At 39.9% G+C, this 18,752-nt stretch overlaps 1 protein-coding gene across 1 annotated transcript in view; it reads left to right on the top strand.

Moving 5' to 3' along the window:
- The first annotated feature begins 10,993 nt into the window (after positions 1-10,993).
- Positions 10,994-18,752, top strand: part of cdh5 (cadherin 5) — a 37,267-nt gene continuing 29,508 nt past the window's right edge. Inside the window, exon 1 of the mRNA XM_078272461.1 lies at positions 10,994-11,815. The gene's annotated coding sequence lies outside the window, so the exon portion shown is untranslated. The remainder of the gene's footprint in view (positions 11,816-18,752) is intronic.

The following is an 18,752-nucleotide window of genomic DNA, read 5'->3' as shown; positions in this document are numbered from 1 at the left end:
ATAAAATGAAATGAAACAGCCATCATCAGTGTTATTAATTACACCTGTGTGCTATATGTTGAAAGAGCTGCTGTGAAAATGCTTAATCTTATTTAAACACAGCCTGACGTGGAAATCTTTGAGTTTACCTAATCTATTCTTTTCCTTTATCATGATACCTCATTGTGGATTTTTTACAAAAGGTACATTTTCTGAAAACAGCCTTGCGTTTAAAGAATGCAAGGGGCTGCGCTTGGTGTGTTGCATCAGGTACAGGTGGGATGATTAAATATGGTCTATAAATTCAGTTTGGTAATAGAGTTTGAAGGTTTTAGCAGAAACCCAAAACATTGCACAGCTGTTTATAATGCTCACAAACAGGATTTTGCTGTTCTGGAAAGTTGTCATATCAGCAATCATTTTATCTTTATTAAACAGTTAACAAAAGTTGAGCCAGGTTCAACTGGATTCAATTGTGTTTTTTTTTTTGATTGTCAAAATTGTGTGTTTCAGAAAGTTATAAAAGTTGTGGGAACTTCAACTCTCTTTATTTGAACATTGATAAGGGATTCCCAGAAACTGTAAGAGTCCCCAAAAGTCCAGAAAAGCGCTTTGCTATAGCATACTGAGGCCTTTAGTGTTGACATTATATGAGAGCAGTTGAATCCATCAGACAGTAGTGACATGTGAGGGCAAAATCATCTCCTGCATCCACAAAATGTAGCAAACAAGAACACTGAATAAAGATGGGGTAACTAAATGGCCATTCAGTCTGAATATTAGTTCCCGAAAATACAAGATTATAATATTGTAATAGTGAAATGGTAAATGTTAAATACTGTAAATGTTGATATTTGTTTTATACTGCTCCTTTGTCTCATCATCTTCCTCTTGTATTACCCCCAACCCCCTCTTTCTCTCTCTCTCTCTCTCTCTCTCTCTCTCTCTCTCTCTCTCTCTCTTTCTGTGTGTCACCCTGAGGCGGTATTTCACATTACCATGTTCTGTCATAGGAGCTCTGGTTAAATGCACCTTATACTTCTATGCAGACACACGTTTATTTGCACACACACACACACACACACACACACACACACACACACACACACACACACACAGGTGATGTAGAGCTCAGTCATGCATGACGACAGATCCTAATAGCTGTTACTTGTCTACACACACACACACACACACACACACACACACACACACACACACACACACACACACACACACACACACACACACACACACACACACACACACACATAGTGGAGGAAGGGTTGTGCTCCAAACACACACAATAGTGCACACATAGATCATGGTGGCATGTAGGGGCGTACACGCACGCGCACACACACACACACACACACACACACACACACACACACACACACACACACACACACACACACACACACACACACACACACACACAGAAACAGAAAGCTCATCCAAAGCTGAGTAAAGTTGACAGCGACCCTGCTATTTTTAAAGGGCACACTTCACAAGATATCATCTCCTCATCATTTGTCCTCAGGGATCTTTGTCTATTTACACACACACACACACACACACACACACACACACACACACACACACACACACACACACACACACACACACACACACACACACACACAGTATAAGCAAGCATTGTATAGTCACACAAAAGTATTCACACACATATGCACACAGTAGGGGTTAATGTCCCATCTCTCCGGATCTGTGTGTCGCAATAATTGAAGCTAGTAAAAAATGAAATTACGTTCTTTTTTAGCCAAGGTCATGGGAGAGTTAGGCATTTTTCTTTGTTCGCGATGACTTGATTTTCACAACATTTTTAGAGCACTCTGAATGTGTCAGAATTTAGTTAATAGGACAAAAAACAACATACTGTGTTAGATCAGCCACCAGCATCAGAACATTTGGTATATTTCTGCTGTTATTTATAAACTTTGATGCAATAAATAAGACCAACCAGTGGACAGATATACTCTTACTTATAATAAACTGTACAAGCACAGGTAAACAGGTGCTGAATAGCAACAGCAGAGACAGGCTTTAGCTGCATTGTTGATTCTTAGTTGAAACTATTCATTAGATCATATTTGTTATGCAGGCTTTGACAAATATACTTTAGCAAAACTATACTTACATGTGTCACTCCATTACTCTTGATTACAGCTTATCAGAAGCAGAAGGAACCAATGACTTTGGAGAGCTTTAGAACTCACAGTGAACTTCTAGATTTAGCTGACTGACAGCATAAAGGAAAGCAAAAGCAAACACTAAATCACCTGCAACTCAGTCTGATCTGTTGTAAATTGTTTGTTGTGATGAAGCAGGGTAGCCACAGTTTGCCTGAGGCAGAAAGGCTTCTGTTAGGCTCTCTTTTAGTAGCTGGTACACCAGAGATCTTTCCCTCCTGTGGATGGTGCATCCTGGGCCAAAACATTTTAAAGGTATTTTGTTGATCTTTCAAGTCTTACAAGTAAGCTGTAAGCTGGTTTGTGACTTTTTATTGTGGTCTGTGCATTTTTAACTGAGAAAAAGATCTCTACCAAATCTATATCAGACTGATGTTGTTAGCTGTTGCTTAGTCCCAATTGTTTGGACGCTCCCGGCAAAACTCTGTGACTACGTTACTCTGCGTCGTTTCTCAAATCATGATGTAGCTCACAGTGTTGCTTACGGAGGACTACCTGTTGCTGTGAGTCAGTTGTCTGTGCCGTCAAAAATGTTACAAATCACTGTAAAAAATATATATGATGTAACAACTCTATGGGTAAGGTTTTGTTAGGATAAGGCACAAAATACACATACATAGTTAGTACACACTTGGTTAAGGTTTGGGAATGATTATGGTCATGATTAAAAGAAACCAACGTTGACTGTTGGTTGGAACAACCCAGTCTCACGCCAGTTTGTAAAATGATCACGTTATTTTAATTTATTGATTCGTGTACAGGTCACGATTTTCTCGTTTATTTCGTGTACAGGTCACGATTTTCGAACGTCATGAACTGCCATGACACTGGGCGGCTCTGGGGGACGCAACAATGGGGAAATGAAACGCAACAACGGGGAAATGAAACTCCACATGCCGACGACAACAGCGGGACGGACTGCCACACGCAGGACGCGATCCCCGGGCGCAGGGACACGATCCGCGGTCTCTGTGGCACGCAACAACGGGGACATGAAACGCCACACGCCGGCCACAACAACGTGACGGTTATGGTTAGGAAAAGAAGAACGGGGAAAAAAACCGTCACAAGCAGGAGACACCGACAACAGCGGGACGGTTGTGGTTAGGAAGAGAATTTCCCCAGTCACCGGGGTGAAAGTCTTGTGTTGTTTGACCCATCCACAACCCGACCAACCTCCCTGCGCGGATTTTCGCCTTATCAATACTACTCACTACCATAATTGTTCTGTGATCACAAAATATGCTTCCCATTGAAATACATTACTTTAAAATTTGTGATCACCACACGAAAATAACAACATTAACGTGTTCAGTACACAAATCAATAGATTCAAAAACGTGACCATTTCACGAACTGCCATGAGACTGGGCTGGGTCGGAAACGAGAAACGAACAGCAGCCTCCTGTGTTAAAGTACAAGGCTTTGTTGTCTGATCATTTTCCATCACCACAATTGGATCCATGAAGATGAGACAGCTAACGCCAGCTTAGTCTATATCCTTGACATTCTACTTCCAGGATTGCCCCGTTGCCGCCGGAAAATCCGCTGGATTTCATCCATTTATTGTGTTGGCATTTTAAACTCCGGATGATTTATGAGGACTATGGTTAACTGCTCCTCAGATCTCTGCAGGGTAAATCCAGACAGCTAGCTAGACTATCTGTCCAATCTGAGTTTTCTGTTGCATGACTAAAACAACTTTTAAACGTGCACGTGTTCCACCAAAACAAGTTCCTTCCGAGCCTATTTTGCAGCGCACCGCGGCTTTTTTGCGGTGCTTAGCACCGCCCAAGACGATTGTGATTGGTTTAAAGAAATGCCAATAAACCAGAGCACGTTTTCCTCCCATCCCCGAATGCTATATGTAGTAGCCAGACCCTCCTGCAGCACGCTTTGGAGGAAGTCTGGCAAAGCGAGACTAACACGAGCTAGACCCCCCTTTGTGAGTTTCAATGTGGGACATAAAGTAACGCCTAACTGAAATCACTTGGAAAGTGGAAGCTAATAAGTTTTACTTGCTAGCTTTCATTTCCCGAGTGGAATATAAAAGTTAAAGTGTTAAGAGTCCTCTAATCACATGCATGATATTGGATATTTTAATACATCTACTCAAATGTATACCTTGAATTTGATATATAATCCCATGTTTGACACAAATGTACAGCAACTGCTAAGGATGAGGTAAAACTAAAGAAACGCAGCTTCACTGGAAATGAATGATGCGTCTGATGCAACAACACAGTGAGGAAGTCTCTAAAAAACATTAAACCATTGAAATCACTGTGCCTGAAATTTACTGACTGACATTTACATAGAGCTTTTCTAACAGCCTTTTATGTGATAGTGAGGCAATTACAGTTTTTTTCAACTGCTTACACACAAAATCTTTTCATGTCACATGATTTTTGAAACCTCTCACTCAAAGTGCAAAATTACACAGCAAATCTCCAAAACCATAAGCTATTTCTCAGCCTTTCACTCAGTTTTCAATTGCATAAAACACTTTTTTCAAAACATTACACACAATTCTCTACCTAAGACACAAAAATCTAACAGGAAGTGACTTGCTTTCCTTTTCTAAACATAAATAATCAAAATGCTTCACTTATTCACCAGGGCACACGCACACTCCTCACATTTGCAAACACATTATGTCATAACTGAACACTAACCAATCACTGCTTTAGTATAGGCCTATACAGAGGTCAAAGGTATTACCTGTTTTGCACAATGGATGCCAACAATAGACAGAGAGCAAGGGGAAGAGGAGGGAGAGAGGGGACAACAACGAGGAGGAGGAGGAGGAGGAGGGAAGAAGAGGAAGAAGGAGAGCCATCTCTGATGAGATGAGGGCCACACTTATTCATCATGTGATCAACCACGGATTGACCATGAGAGAAACCCATCTTGAGTAGCTTTACAGTGGCGTCCATACTGCATGCAACTATCTAATGACTATTTCAGCATTACAAATCAATCAGACTTTGTTTTGCACAAAGTGAATACATGTTTCATTTTGATGTGAGATGTGAGGCATTTTGCATTTTGTGTGTGCAGTTTTGGGAATTGTGTGTGGAGTTTTGAAAAAAGGAGAAACGTGTTTAAGCAGTTGGAAAAAACTGTAAGAAATGTGTTGTGGCGCGACTAATTATTTTAAACTTAAAATACATGCTGAATTTATTCAGTGATTGGCTTGTGCACTAAAAAGCATTGAAACATTGTTTATAGGCATATGAGGTGGGTGTAGAGTATAGCTTCTTCTGTCTGTTAATGTAAGAGTTCAGCCGAGTCTTTCATGCAGAAAGTGTAATATGTGACATAATAATTCTGAAAGTCTGGATATAGTGCATGTTAAAGGCTAATGGTTTCAAGGACAAACCCATTTACCCAGTTTGTAATAAGAGGTTTAACCTTGGATTCAAGATGTAGAATCCAAGCAGGGCAAGTTTCTTTGTAGGTTATAGCACCTTTCAACAGCAAGGGAAATAAAAGTGCTTTACATATGACATGAAAGGCATTCAGAAATAAACACACTATCAAAAGACACATTTAAACAGGATTTAAAATAAAACAAAAAATGAAATGAATATAAACAAATAGATATAATAAAACAGATAAAACAAGAGAGTAAAAAGTACAGTGCAATGAAAGATATGAAATTTGATTTGTCAGTGGCAAACAGAAAAGTTTTAAACACTGATTTAAAAGAGCTGAAAGTTGAAGCAGACGTCAAGTTTTCTGGGAGTTTGTTCCAGCTATTTGCTGCTTCTCTGTGTTTAGTTTTTGCTCCGGGGACAGTAAGCAGACCTGTCCCAGAGGACCTGAAAGGTCTGGATAGTTCATAATGTAGAAGCAGATCAGAAACCCCCTTACATAACCAGTTATTTTCCTAATAATAATAGGTTTATCCTTGGATTCATGAAGTAGCATCTATACACGGCGAGTGCCGCTGTATAGCACCTGTCAACAACAAGGGAATTCAAAGCTTCACATATGCAAAGGCTCACTTTTTTGATGTCATAATGAAGCTGGAGATTTGTCTTTAGCCACCTGTGTTCAGCTTTTCTGCACTCTCTTTTTTCAATATTTACCAGCGTGGCATTTCTCCATGGTGCTTTCCACAGAATTTCCACAAGACATCTGCTTGCATTGGAAAAAATTATTAAACAAAATAGCAGCAGCACTTCCATTCTTATGCACTATAGCTTTGCTCATGAAACTAAAGTTGAAAGGGGTTGACTCAAAATGAACTGCTACAGTACTGTATTTGTCTAATTTAGTTTCAATTCAGTTTTCAATCTGGTCTTCTTTATCTTTTTCAATAACAAAATAGTTTCTACCTTTCTTTTGATTTGTGTAATTCAAATTTTGAATTAGCTTTTGATAACTTTTATTTGTGTTAAAGTTCATGTTCTCTTTTATACATGAAATAGTGTAATGAAAGGCTACATGTTAGCATGGTGCTTTGGATCAAATGATTTGCCAAGGACACATGGAGAAAAGGTGCCTGTTCTCATCATTTAAGGAACCACTTCACAGTTTTTCAACCATATATCTGCTTTTGTCATATTATGACATGCCTTTATACTCCACTGCACTACTTGCAATACTCTGTATTTCGTTGGCAGGCTCTGTTAACCACCCAAAGTCCTACAACTGATGATGCAAGCACTCGCCAAACAGCAGCAAGAAAGTCTCATTTTACCCCCAAGACCTGTAATCGTTCTCTTTACCAGATAAGTAAAAAAGGAGATAAAGAAAGATTTTAAAACCAGGAAAGCTTACTATTCCTCATCCTCCGACTGTCTGATTAGATAAAGGCTTATGGGGAAAGAAATATATGACAATAGTCACTAATTTTACTGGTGTATGTTGTCTTTTATTAGTTGATGGGAAATTGATTGAGATACAGTAAAACTGCGCCGTGGTCCTTTAACATGTAGGTTGACCAGCCCGTCTGTGTTTCTTTAAAGCTCTTTGTGATAATTAGGGATAATACCAATGTCCATCCATGCACTGGATGGACAGAAGGTCAGATTTCACAACTGCAGTCTGTTGCTCTTCTTGATTACACAAGTAGGGCTACGTGTTGTCTGGTGCTTGCAGATAACAATGTGTGGAATGGTAATCGTTGCAATTAACAGTAGCATGGAGGTAGCATGTTGTGACCAAAGGGTAAAGGGGATGAAACATAATGCTGGCCTCAAATCCTAAGGACAACAGGCAGCCATTTATTTCCAATCTCCAAAAAATTATGAGAAAACATAAAACTAGTGATAGTGAAAACTTTCACTATAATTAGAAAAAAAAGAAACTTGCCTAATGAAAGTCAATTCAGCACTGTGTTGGTGCTGCTTTTTAAACCAGGCTAACCAATTTACAAAGAGGCTTTGGAGCCCATGCATAGCTGCAGTAGGTAGAAGTAACTACAGTTTACTGACAGTTCTAAAGGTTTTCAATTAGGGTTAATGCTTTGTTACATCCTGCAGACATCAATTATAATACTTGTGTGATGGCCCAGAGCATGTTGCCTTGTGCATGTGTACTGTTGTTTTTCTTGTGCACTTGCAGGTCTGTGGCTGAGGTGCGGTTTGTTAATATTAAGTTTGCTGTGCATCTTCCTCTTTTATTGTGGCCAGTGAGCCGGTCATAACATGTTGGGGGCTCGTCCGGGATCCCAACATGTTATGACCGGCTCACAGGCCACAACAAAAGAGGGGAATGAACAGCAAACTTAATATTAACAAACTGCCATTTATTAAATGAAAGTGCAAACAATAAACAATGTGTGGTGCATGTTGTTAGTGTCTAACAAAGGAAATAACCAAACAAAGGTGAACTCATACTGGTGCTGGGTGAAGGGATTGCTGCACACTGGCCTCTGGGCAGGTGGCGTTAAGTAGACTGGAAGGACTGGCTAGGTGCTCCCAGTTACATTGTTAGCACCTCAGCCACAGAGCTGCAAGTGCACAAGAAAAACAACAGTACACAGGCACAAGGCAATAGGCTCTGGGCCGTCACAACTTGTAAAACTAAAAAGACAATATTTTACTTTAAATAAGTAATCAAACATAGATTTAAATTAAATTTGTGACCACTGTTTGGAAAGTGGAAAAATATGTGTTGTTGTTTTTTGGTGAACTTGCCCTTTAAAATCAGAAACTCTGCTTTATGTATAGACAAAATAAGCTTGTGGGAAAGGACTTTATATAATATTGTCTATAAAATAGCTCCGTAAATCAATCACTTTGATATGTGGGTTTTCAGAGCAATGTAAACATCGCTCCAACCCAATATCACCCACCTCTGTAGCAGTGCTTGCGGTGGTGATTTGGGTGTTCCATGTTTTTTTTTTGTCAACCGTCTAAATATGCTTATAAAAAATGTAAAAGCACTTGAGATGTTAATGATGAAAGCGGCCTCTTTAGGCAGATATAGCACCATTAAAAAAGATCTGGCATGTCAGACATTTTCCTCTCTCTCTCTCTCTCTCTCTCTCTCTCTCTCTCTCTCTCTCTCTCTCTCTCTCTCTCAGTCCTCCAGTCCTTGATGTTCGACTCCCAGAGGTCTTCTTCCAGTCAAACCACCAGTGTGGGATATCACCCGTTTCCTTACATGTCATGAGCTGAGCGAGGATGCAATTTTTAGTGCCAAAGTGATTTTTTTCTCTAGGAAAGTAGGCCAAGAGCATGAGGAGTTTTGAAAAGACAGAATGACAGAGAGACACAGAGGAGGAGAGGAAAAGAGATGTGTAAAACAAGAGAGTTTCCATCATATTTGTGACGTTTTGTTTGCTTGCTTGTGGGACAACCATCACTCGTGTACACGTCAAAAGAAAACAGACAGCCGGCATGAGGACACACTCTTTCTGTTTGTTATTTCCTCTCGTGTTCTTTTCTCTACATACATAGGCTACATCACTGTCACTGCCCAAATCAGTTTGATCACATTTAACTACATTTAAAGGTGATTTAAAGGCATGGTTTTTAAAAAATGATCAATACTTACAAAGCTGTACAAAGCAGTTTATGTTATGTAAAGTTGGTTGATAGATTTAAAAAATATATTTTCAGACACTTTCCTCCAGGCCTTTTCTTTCTCTCTGGTGTGTAACTGTCATCAAAGTCACTAGTCTCTCCCTTATCTGTCTAAATTGACAGTCACACACACACACACACACACACACACACACACACACACACACACACACACACACACACATTACACACACGCAGTGAAGTTAGATGTTAGTTCTTTGTAAAAAACAAGACACTTAGAAAAGTGTAGTTCACCGGGGAAACAAAAAGAAAGAGGGGTTATATAAATTATCCAAATTATATTTGAATACAAGCTAACGCAGAAAGCTGCAAACACAAGTGAAAGAGTCATAGCCTGTTGCTGTAAGATTGCAAGCAAATGCTCAGACGATACAGTGACAGTGTGTTGCTTCAGGTACCATGAGGTGATAAAATACAATACAAGAAGAATGGTTTTACTAAAAGATCCATGAGTTTGAAGATGGGTAAACAAAGGATGTGACTTTGACACTGTACAATGCTTGTCGTGTCCCGTTACATTCCACTAGCCACCATTGGTTTCTTTTAATCTTGTTTGGTTTATCATCAGCAAAAGTTGGGGATTGTACCTGGTACCTTTTTGGTACCATCTTGGTCCAGGTTCCAAGTGTGCTGAACTGATACTAGAAGGTGGAGTTAAAACACTACAGACCACTGATTGGGCAGTGCAGGTCCATGTCATTAGCGCGACAAGGTACACCCTGCATAAACCCGCCAATTTTAAATAGCCAAGATACCGTCAATAGAGACTGCAGTTTTTTCATTTACTTGCCCCAGATTGAAAAAGATGGCAGCCCGTAAAACTGCGCTGTTCAATGCATACACTACGCTGTACAATTGACGAAGTGCAGACATTCCTCTTCACTTGACATCTAACTTCACTCACTTCACTCTTTCAGACTCTGTCAAGTCAAGCAGAGCTGCACCATACGGTGGAAACACGGCATTAGTGGCTAAAACTGTTCCCTAAAGGTGGCTGATTTGTAACAGTTTTGTGACAAACAACCTTTTTTGTCCTTCAGTATGTAGAACTTGTTGAAAAAACACACATACATTTACTATTAGAGAGATACTTTACATGAACAGCTACTGCAATAAAGGAAGAGGATTCAGAGTAAATGTTGATTTTTGTGATGTTGATAATCGACAGTACTGCTCCCAGTGTAATGAAAATATTGTATGTAGAGTGGAACTGAAACTGCAAACAGGAGAGCGAGCAAACAGAGAGAGTGAGAAAGAGAGGGAGAGGGATGGAAGTGAAAAAGAAAGAGGACTGCTGTTGCCACGGGAGAGGTTTCATGTAAAAACACACAGCCGGCTTTCCTGTCCAATCCACCAAATTACTGACGACCAACTCCCCCCTGAAGAGAAGATGAGGGGGGTGAGATAGATGGAGATGGTGTGTGGGTGTGTGTGGCGGGGCATCCGACTCATCTCATTAACCGGCTTAGACAAGATCGCTCTGTCAGATACACTAACACACACACTCACCCGCCGAAGTCAGCCCCGTGAAATATTTACTAGCCTCATGTGGGGAAATCTCTAAGGATTATCCCCAATAACCTGTTTAACTTAATCCTTATCTCACACACATGAATAATAAATTTCTCCCCCACTCTCCGTCTCTCTCTTTCTTTCTGAGAAAGACTGAGAAGTAACGCCTCTCCCACCTTACTCTCCCTCCCTTCTTTCTCTCTCACACACTCTCTCACTTCATCTGCTTCATGAACATGAGCCGGCTGCTTTCTGTGCCTCTGCGAGCGTCTTTGAGCTGCTTTGACATATGCGCTCCCTCTCTGCTTCTCTCTTTTCCCCCATACCTCTCCATACCTCTCTCTCTCTCACTGTTTCCCCCTCCAGGACAGGAAAAGGAGCGATAGCAGGGAGCTCTAGCAAAGAAGACTGACCACAATAACAGGAAGAGGAAGTGGGCAGTGACCTGTATGAGACAGGACTGTGGTCAGACAGCTGTGGTTCAACACTTTTGGCCGCTGGATGAGAAAACCACATCAGAGGCAGCAGGAGGAAAAAGAGCAAGAGAGCCTCAAAACCTGTTGGACTCCTGCGGAAAAACCTTGTGAACTCTGTTTTTTTTTCCTAAAAATTTGCTGGTCCAATAATGTTGGTCTTTGGAAATCCAGCTCTGGAATTCATTCTCATTTAAGAGGAATCCACCCATACTTCATCACAGACTTATCTTATTATCTGGTCCACAGTCCAGACAAGGATTTGTACAGAAACCTGGTGAAAATCTAGCCGAGAGAGAAATATCTGCCTGTACAACAACACCTGCTGCTCTCTTTCAACATCAGAAAAACCAGAAGACGGAGAGAAGAGAGCGAGGAAAAGACGTAGTGGAGGTGGTATTACTCCCTGTTGAGAATACGACCACCTACCAGCCACTATTTTCTACAACAACCTGCCACATCAATAAAGTATAACCCCAGTTTGATTGCGGAAGAGAGCACCTTAAAGGATTTGGGCTTCATTTTGTACCAACGTAAAGATCTGATCAACAGTTCTTGGCTTGGACCTTCAGTCTGTGTGGTAAGGTTTTTTTTTTTTTTTTTATATCTCAGGTTGGAAAAAATTGAAAAGGAAATATTGATTACACAGGTGTCTTATGTGTGTGTGTGTATGTACCTTAGATAAAAGGTACTGTATGTGAGAAAGGTGCTAAACTAAAGACGAAACAAATGTACAGATAGGTGCATCCAGAGCTTTCCTGTTCAGCAAATGGGAGTGTGAATTACATTTCCTTCTGATTGAAAAGCAGTGTAAAGCAGCATTGCCCTAAAATGTAACCCAGATCCTTTGAAAAACGCTCCGGGCTACTTTCCCAGTCACACCAGGGTGAAACGCTCATGAATGCTGGTCAAACTGTCGAAAAGAAGGTACCAAAATAACTTGAAATGATGGTTATAACCCCTTTAAGGACAGGCTGTCGGCCACCGTCACTGTTCACATATGGTATGCCTATGATCTCGGTGTGGATTTGAATGCTGTAATTGAGCGCTGTTTCCCCCCAGAGGCTGGACTGTCATACCCGAAGACAGACGGCTGTGACCATTAAGGCGATACAGGATGATCTGTGGACAGAGCAGGATTTTTTTTTTTAAATTAAACTAAATCCACCAGGTCTTCAGCTGTTAATTTCAAGGAGTTCTACTGTAAAAAAAACTTCAACTTCAACTTGATGTCAAGTTGGTGTGGCTATAAAGTATTAATGACACCATTTAATATTCCCAAAGCTGCAAAGCTCTTGTCAGTTGAGTGATGTCATTTTGTCAGCTGTAGCATTCCCTGCTATACAACTTGTGTAATATATCACCCTTCAACAGTTTATGCCAAACAGTACTTGAAGAGGTGGACAAAATAACATGGACTCTCATTAAAAGCACTTATTTTTGTTGAGACGCTGTTTGAGAAGCTATTTCTGATGCTGTAGTTGGTGGTGTAGTTGTCCTGGATTCCAATACAAGGTGAACTGTTTCTGTTATTCTGTTATTTTGTCTACCCTGTGTGTGTGAGAATAGCTCCTCAGTAGTGATGTTTTTTCTTTGTGGATCTGGATCCATGGCCCAGAGGGGCAGAGGTGATTTGATTTGGTTGGTAGGTCGAAAGCCGTTGATGCAACTAAACCCAGTGGTCTAATTCCTGGAGGGGGAACTATCAGTGAAAATCCTTTGGGTGCCATCTGGGAGACTTCACCCTCACACACACACACACACACACACACACACACACACACACACACACACACACACACACACACAATTCATGATTAGAGCCATTCATTCAGATATATGTCAGAGTAGTTGACAAGCTGTCCAGCTGTGGCGATGTTAGCTCAGCTGAAGTCGCTGATTACAACTGAAAGACCCAGTTACGGTTTTATTTTCAGTGACTGACCTGTATTCTGCATTGTACATAATAAAACCACATGTTACCGGCACCAGACCTAGGGGAAATCTGGACCGGCAGCAATGGCTACACAGGCTAGGAAGCACTGCGTAGCTTAAGAAAACTGGGAACTGTGAATCAATAGATAGAGAGCACAATGTTAGCGTGTTGCTCACAGCAAAGCTCATTTGTTTCTGAACAATTTGTTCACTTCACATTCACTGGACTTGGACACCTACAGGCTTTCACATATAACCAATGCTATCCTGCTAACACTAATGTAACGGTAGCAAATACACACCCATACATACAACATTCTTACACATCATGCTCTCTCATACACGTGCACTTAATATTAGCGCTTGAGAAGATGGCGTCGCCATGTTACTGAATGAATGTAAAACTAGCTTAAAACAGTATTTCTCATCACCATTTCCTCACTGCTGGCTGGCTAATACTCAACAAAATATAGAACATGTTTTCTTATGTTACAGGATGCTAATGTCAGTAACTTACACTTACAAACTACTATGAAAAACTACATTGTAAAACCGAAGTTCATAAGAACTACTCGGCATGACAACAACAACTAGCTTCAAAGTTACGCTTTTTACTCTTAACACAAACACCTCAAAGTCAGCTCACAACATCACACAATTTCTATAACATTTAGATAATCTGCTGATACAAGCAGTATGAGAATACAATATAATATGAAAAAGTGAGTTTTTCAGTACCTGTGAATCAATAGATAGAGAGCACAATGTTAGCGTGTTGGTCACGGCAAAGCTCGTTTATTTCTGAGCTGCGCATGAGCAGAGCTAAGAGCTACGGTCTCCCTAATGGATCCACAGCAGCGCCATCTACTGACGTGGAAGCGTAATAGCTTCAATAAGTCTGTGTAAGGATTAGTTAAAATGGTTCAAATATTAACAAAAATTGGGGGGGGGGGGGTTCTGTTTAAACAAAAACTAAACATGTAGCCTTTTTGACCTACTACACACACTTCATCTTGAATCTTATTTTGAAGACCTTTTACTTTTCCATCCCCAAGGAATGGATCAATAGGGACATACAATCGAAAAAATGTCTGACATCAGAAAATTACATATGGCAATGCATTCAACAAGATGAAAATGTGTCAAAACATGTTCCAGTAATAGGAACATTGAATTAAACATACTAAAAATGTATGGGAAATCACTGAATGTACTTAAAGGGTTGACTGATTAGTTCATAGCTCCAGCTCAGTTCAATATGGAGAATGTGAGGCTTTCAAATGCTGCAAACTGACCTGATTGGACAGATTTTTCACCACCTGCAGTTGGCATGTGATGGTTAAAGATGGAGGCTGTAACAAAAGACAATCGGCTTCAAATGTAACAACTTTTAAGAACATGAATTATATGATTGTATAGGTTCAGATCATTCAGTATGTGCAGTTTGGACAGGAACATTTTAGTCCCTTGTGGTTGGGCTCCTTCAACATTTTACTTCTAGGAGGTGCCATAGTTGGGAAATTTCGCCTTCATCGGAGACAGGGGCTGACAGCTGAGCCAAAACCAATGTGGATAACACGCTAGGCTCTAAATTATTTTCAGATGACTGTTGGTCATTACTGGCAGTTTTAAAGCTGGCCCACATCATTCATAACAGGCTCGCTGTAATAACATCTGATTTGTCTGATTGTGAAAGGAAATAGAATTAACTAGAAGGCGCTTCAACACCAATCAGAGCATGAATATACTCTGTGACGTGACAGTGTCAGGACACCGTGTGTGTGAGTGTGTGTGTGTGTGTGTGTGTGTGTGTGTGTGTGTGTGTGTAGTAGCGGTTCCTGTTGGGACTTGCTGGCAGACAGATTGTTAGAGGCTGCTCTGTGATTAAACCTGTTTTAATCTCAAACACACTACAGTATTTAGCAATTGGAAATCACAGATTTGAGGCTGTGAAATCATTTCCTGTGCCACATACACACGAATAATTATTTTTTTTTGATTTTAGGGTGGTAGTAAGCCACACTGTGTCAAAGACATCATTTTGATTCAGATTTCTACAGTATGTAACACAACTTTTAGACTGGAGCTCCTCTAGTGCTCATATAGGCTGATGTGCTCAAAAGAAATCATTTTGATGTTAAGCCTTACTACTGTAGCAGCAGGCCAAAATAAGTCCAATTTGACCCCAGGATGGCTCTATAGAACAGGTTCTTCCACTGGGGAGTATAAGCAAATGTCATGGCAGTCAGCCTGTTCCATTATGCAGCAGGCTATCTTGTGTGCATAGTACAAATTTCCATGTAAGGGTGGTTCTAGAGAAAAGGTAATGTGATCATCAAAGTCAACAGGGTTCATCCTCTGGGGACCACAAGTAGCCTTAACAAACTTCATGGCAATCCAGTGATTTTACTCTATTCAGTCAGTAGCGAGTGATGTATGTTTCTCATCAACGACATTTTTAATCAACACTTGGAACCCATTTTTTATTTCAATCAAAGAAATATGTCCATTTAAAAGTTTGTATTTCTGTAAGTCAACTTACAACAACAATTATAGATGCATCAATCAATTCATGCTTGTTGCCATTTTTCTGGCTCTCGCCTGGGAGGATGAAGACCCCAATCTTTATTTTTGTCTACAAAACTCTTATCGACTTGTTGTTTTCAAATTTGATTTGAGCACAACACCAGACCTATTTAAGATGGAGGCAGCAGGTCTGGAGTCAGGCTCTTCTTGTACACTCAAACTCTTATTATTTTGGAGTCGGCTATTGCCACTGCTTGGGGTTCGGATTAGGGAATGTCAGATGATAATATGACCCACTGGACAGAGGTGCCACCTGTATTTGAATGTCATATATTTAAATCATTTAAGAGAATAAAGAAATACATTGGATATCTCACTTTCTGTAAAAGTTGTACTGGAGTAGTAAAGAGAAAATCCTGTCTGTTACTCAAGTTTATAGGTGCCATTCACCAGTGTCCAATATATGATTAATGCCTTATAGACAATCACAGAAGACAAAAGACACATACATCCCTTGTCCCTGCTCAGATTTCATCATTGAGGACAGAGCTGAATTGTATTTCTTTGCATGAACTTCAACAACCCCTCAGCGACCGCCAGGATTATGAAGTGTTGTTGACTTGTTTCTATGCTTTAGCCTTTGGTTGAGTGAAACTAGGTCAGACCTGTCTGCCAGTCACAAAACATCCCGGAGAATGACAACTGTATCTCTACGTCTGTCTGTTTCTGCTCCTCCTTTCTGCTAGTCAATCTCACGCACACTCCCTTGCCTGCGGACAATGTACAGATGTAATTACAGATATTCCTGGGTGTTATTTATTCTTCATACCTCAGAAAGATACCTTTGATAAATGATGCCATAAATAATTTGTATAATCCTGAAGTGAGATTTGCATGCATGGCACTCACAGTTAAGAGGAAAATTAAAAAGGTGGTTATCATTATTTACGACTAATAGCATAAATAGATAATGACAGGTACAAACAACTGTATGAACAAAAAACATAAACTTTATGTAAATCGTCTTGCTCATATTCCAGACTCCTCACACATTTCATACATCAGTCTGTATCGATCTACTGCTTTAATAACAGTAAGGGATTTAAAAGTGAACTGGAGTTTTAATTGCGATTAAAAAGTTGCTAAATTGGTGTGTTTGTCCTCCACACCATCTTTTAAGGTGCTAAATCTGCTTTTAAGGTGAGGTAAAAAAGAGTGACAGGGTGAAAAAAAAGGTGAGGAAGAAAAGGTGAGAAAAGGAAAAAGGTGGAATGATAGACAGGACACAGAAATAGACTGTGTGAAAAACAAGATGCAGTTTTCACCTTGAGAGATTCAACCGGAGAGAATAGGAGACATTTAAGAGGAAAGAAATGATTGAAAGAATGGGCAAGAAAGAACAAGTGGAAGGAAGACAGAAGTGTGACACAGCGAGAGGCAGAGACGCAGAAAAACTAACACCATGAATGAGAAAAAGACAAAGTGTGACACAGACAGAAACAAAGTGAGACAGCAGACCCATGAGAGAGAGACAGACATGCAGTCAGCAGCTGATGAATACCAGGAAGGGTGTGTCCACTCACTAATGATGACCCTTCATTAAAAGACCCTACATCATTTCCCAGAGGGCATTGTGTTTATACTTCCTGCTGCTGATAAAAGAGGAGTAATACACCGCCATCTGAAGACGGAAATGCAGAAAGAATGCAAAAAAAATGCCTTTTTAGGGAAAATGCCCCCAATGGATTTGTCATCACAGAAATAACTCTGTTTGTGTGTGTGTGTGTGTGTGTGTTTGTGTGTGTGTATGTGGAATGTCATAGGATGTTGTTGTATATGTGTGAGCAACATGTTAAATGTGATGGCGAGGAAAAGTCTAGTTGGGTTTTAAGTCAAGCAAGTGTTCTTTGCATGATAGACACTTTTTTTCTTTAGTATCCCAGGACAGCTAAAGCTCCAATTTGTTAAAATATGATCTACTTTTATCCAATAAAATTAATATTATAGCAACCTAAAAGTTCTGGTTTGGAAATGTTATTTTTGTTAACATTATGTTGTCGATACAATCTTGAATCTTCAGTGTCCAGTGGTGTTACGTAAAATCAATACAGTTTAGTTGAGTTTTTTCGACTTATAGTTCGAACATCCCATTGGCTTTAGTCAACAACCAACAACATGAACAGCAGTACAGCTAAAGACAGACAGACAGCAAAGCTCACTCACTAATTCACTTCAAAGTACTGATCAAATGAACAACTGATCCATGAATGTATCCATCACATCATTCACACACTCACAACATTCATGTTGTTTGTGTGTTTGATAAACGTCTCATCCTTTGTTGTTCTTATGTGGTTAAGCAAGTAATCTTAAATACACCTAAATGGGTCTCAATGTGGGTTAACCAGTTCTAAAAAAAAAAAAAAAAATCTATTTGACAAAATCATATCTTTGACACAAAATGTTTATATTTGATGATCTAAAAAGTTCTTCATGCTCAAGTTTAGTCAGCTAAACAAGCTTCAGTTGTTACAGTAAACTTAGTTACTTATTTATCCACAGTTTGCATTCTTACATTCTTCATTTTAAAGCAAAACTATGTAACTTTTAGCTGCAGCTGTAGTTCCAATGAGACAACCTATAGGGGGATCAAAGCTGGAAAAGTTACATAGTGTTGCTTTAAAGTGTTCTGTTATAGGTCACATACTCTGCTTGTTTGATTTTTTTTCTTCCCTGAGAGTCATTTCAGGACTCCTGTGCTCATGTTTGTGGAAGCTGCGTGAGAACATACATGTGCCATGCACGGTGTGATTGCTTAGTTTGTCCAGAACATGTTGAGAGGAAGGATACGGCGTGACGCACAGTAATAGCTAAGAGATAAGTCTAAGAGACTACAGGACACAGTCAGGAAACATGCTTGGTCTTTAACAGTAGTCATGTCTCACTGTGAAGTGTGTGAAGATTAAGTGAAGAAAAAAAGCAACATATTCACTCTTTTGCTATCAATGTCTGTAATGTGGGCAAATGTTTTTTTTAAAATGTATGCACTGAACCTA

This window comes from Sander vitreus, chromosome 17, assembly GCF_031162955.1.
Source record: "Sander vitreus isolate 19-12246 chromosome 17, sanVit1, whole genome shotgun sequence".
Taxonomy (NCBI): Eukaryota; Metazoa; Chordata; class Actinopteri; order Perciformes; family Percidae; genus Sander; species Sander vitreus.
This window is presented reverse-complemented; position numbering and strand designations above follow the sequence as displayed.